At 31.8% G+C, this 3,562-nt stretch overlaps 1 pseudogene; it reads right to left on the reverse strand.

Moving 5' to 3' along the window:
• Positions 1–2,833: 2,833 nt before the first annotated feature.
• LOC120592085 (uncharacterized) lies at positions 2,834–2,971 on the reverse strand (annotated as a pseudogene).
• Positions 2,972–3,562: the final 591 nt, after the last annotated feature.

Genomic DNA, 3,562 nt, shown 5'->3' on the forward strand with positions numbered 1-3,562 from the left:
CGAAGAGGATTCAAGAATAAATGGAATTTAAGTACATTAGGATAATTTAGAGAACAAGAAAAAAAGAAATTCTTGAAAGACAGTAATGTTTATGAGAAGGTCCATCAGAAGCTTTAGAAAAATCTCAATTGCAGATTAACTTGAAAAATAGTTTGGATAGTCATATGATTAAAATAATTTTACTTGTGTTCAGAATCAAGAGGAAGCAAATAGCTTCTTAATATCTCTGACTCATGGTTTAATTTAACCTATATGATGTCTTTTCCCTTAGCAAGGCATTTTGTGAGCATGGGGGTATTTTAAATATGAAAAACAACAATAAATAAAAACGGAAAGGGCATAGGGGAGATTAATGGCTTATTAATTCATCAATTGTGTTGCTAACTAAATACATTAAGAAACTTGACTGTAACGTCTTATAGAATCCAAGATGATTGCTTTTTTTTTTTTTAATTATTCGTTCTAAAAAAGTCCAGGTATTTATTCATTTTTTATCATAACTATTGCCAAACATTTAAGCATTTTTAAATGTCTGAAGATTTTTTCTTGCAACTAATTTTTGTCTCACATGTGGCATTTATGCAGACGGTTTTATTTTAGCAAATCAACAAATATAGCTTTTATTTTGGTGTTAAGATATAAAATTCCAATCACTATCATTTTTTTGTACAGTTTATCTGTACTTTCTTTTCTTACTGCATGTGTATAAATTCCATTATCATTAATAAGAGTTATACAATAAAAGCATGTATTCATTAGTGTCTAATGCACTTCCCAAGGTTATCTTAAGGTGCAGGAGTTTAATGAGTACCTAATGAGAATTCTTATACCACTGATTAAGAATATCTATCATATTTGTGATATGAATATCACAATCTAACACTGGAAAGCTAGTAAAAAATATTAAGTCCCAAATAGCCTCTTTCGTTATTAATCACATAAGTGAAAGGCACTTTGTGTTGACAAAGATATGACCTTTAATTTAGTCCATTAATACTTTAAATCTGCTAATATCATAAGTAATTCATCACAATTCAAATTTTCATGCACTATGTGACATTTTTGAGATAAATAATATTATGTAATACTGGAAAAAACTTGGGCCATGTATTAAAATAGAACTTCCACATATTAAAAAACTGCCTGTTTAAACTGAGTTGAATTTGTTGCTATTACTTTGAAGAATGACCTAAGGTGGAAGAATAATTTGTCAATATTGTGTGAGTAAAGTCAGTTAGATAACTCAGATCAATCTTATCTCTCCATTAACATAAGTTCTTAATTGTACATCTTAAGGAAGAGAAAAACATTTCTAATTGTGGAAGATATTCTGAAAACTTCAACTAATGGTTTTTATTTGAACCTTTAAATCTATTTTATTTGCTTCTAAGGTAAAATTTAAGGTGGAATTGTTTAAAGAGTACTTTCAGCAACTTGATACATTTTCAGTTAAAGTTTTGACATTTCGTTGTTCTTAACTTTGTACTACAGGAGATGCTTCCTATGGTAACTTTTTTTATAAGCACTTACTGAAGAAGTTTCTTTCCCATGGAATTGATAAGTTAATGAGAGTCCTTCTACATTATGGAATGGAATGGTGGTTGTAATAATCAAAAGAGGTAATATATATAAAAGTGCTTTATAGCCATAAAAGGCTTTGGATACTAGTGAAAAAGGTCTGTAAAATCAATAGCTTCTGAATGGAAACTTGGAAGGTTGTAATATATACATGGAAAGCTCAGGGTCAAGAAGCAGTTTCCAGCGCTTGCTCTTTCTGCTTCCCTGTCTCTATATTTCTGTCTCTGTCTTCTTCTCTCACACTCGCATACACATACACACACATTTCAACTGATTGCATTTTTATGTATAGTTCCTGCAAATAGACTAAATCCCATATAGACTGAATTCCTTGGTTAGGAAAATATGTTGTCATTCAGATTGATATCTAGTAGACTTCTTAATGCATAATAACCAAAAGAAGCATATGGGAGCATGTAACAGGTGCCCCAGGAGATGGAATCTGGAAAATCGGACTAAAAATGGGTCAGTAAATATCATGGTAAGAATTGATTAACTCTGTCATATCCCTTCTAGAGTAAAACGAGAACAAAGCAAGGTGGTGATGGTGGTGTTGGGGGCTTGGTTCTTTGGTACAACCTTCAGAGTATAAAAAAGAGAAAGTCCGGAGTAACTGACTCGTCCAAATACAAATATGAAACTATCATTAATTGTGCCTATACAGGTGTCATTATTTTACTTATATTTCTCAAATGTCATGCAAATGACTGAACATTAGAATAAATCAAATCCCATTGATAAACACTAAATTTCCCTTTGGGAAATATAATTTTACCTCCTTTATAATAAGACATTTTGGTACATCCATTATGGTAAGAAAACATTAGGTTACTTTGATCTCATTTTTCCTTCTCTTGCCCGCCAGCTGGAAGAGAAAATACTAAGTAGTAAATAGTTTACAGATAGAAAACAGGAAGAGAAATAAGATGCCTAAAAGAACCATATACTAGATCATTACTGTCTGCAGTGAATTTGATACATATTTCAAAACATACAGAATTCAACACATCTCTCAAGTTGATATGTACATAAAACATTTATATCTCTAGCCTATTTTTAACATCTCTTCAATTATATGGATGGAACAAACCTTGAAGATATGTCTTGGTAAAGCTAAACATGCTGTAGAAAAAAAGTTAACTGCTGAGCTTCATGTTAATATCACTTATTAAAAACGATTTAAAAATACTTTCTTTTGGTTATAATTTACATATCAAAAATACAGAGCATGATTACATGGCTGATACATGCTCACAAAATACCATCCACCTGAATGGTGAAACAGCAACCCCCGTGAGAACACATATTGGCGGTGATACCTTAACTGTAAAGTCATGGGACCTCCTTCACCAGGTCAAGGGGAGTACCAAACTTCTCTTCATTCATATAACACTGTGATTCCTTTTTAAACCAAAGAATAATCAGATTTATTTGAGGAAGTTGATCTAGATAAGCTCATAACTGAAGAAATGCACAGTTAACTGTGGAACTTTTCCGGTGGATGATTTTTATAGCTGATAGAATTTCTGTGTGTCTACTTGGTCACTTATACTATCTAATAATTCTAAGCATTTGGAAATGATATCTAGATTTTTGAAATCAAATCTGTTTGAATGAGCATTTTTTTAAAAAAGATTTGAAGAAATGACTCAGTCACAATTTTAAAAATTAATGCTTTTGTGGGGGTGGGAGAATGAGGACTTTAAAAACAATCATTTGTAGACCAGGTATAGAAGGGTATCTTCTGAGAAGTAAAGAGGCATAGGTCAAAATTTCAACCTTTATGACTTAGGAGATAGTCTCATGTGTACAAAATTGTACGGTCCAAGCTGTTAAGAGAATTCATAAAGTGACAGAGTGAAGATAAAAATCTCGGCTTTTTCAGGAATTTTTGGTTTCTTGTTAAACTCGGTGAAATGAGAAAATTGCGATATTCATGGAGGATGAGTGGCGCAGGGAGGACTAGTGGAAACAATTATAGCCA

This window comes from Pteropus medius, unplaced genomic scaffold (genome assembly GCF_902729225.1).
Source record: "Pteropus medius unplaced genomic scaffold, Ma_sr-lr_union100, whole genome shotgun sequence".
In the NCBI taxonomy this organism is placed as follows: domain Eukaryota; kingdom Metazoa; phylum Chordata; class Mammalia; order Chiroptera; family Pteropodidae; genus Pteropus; species Pteropus medius.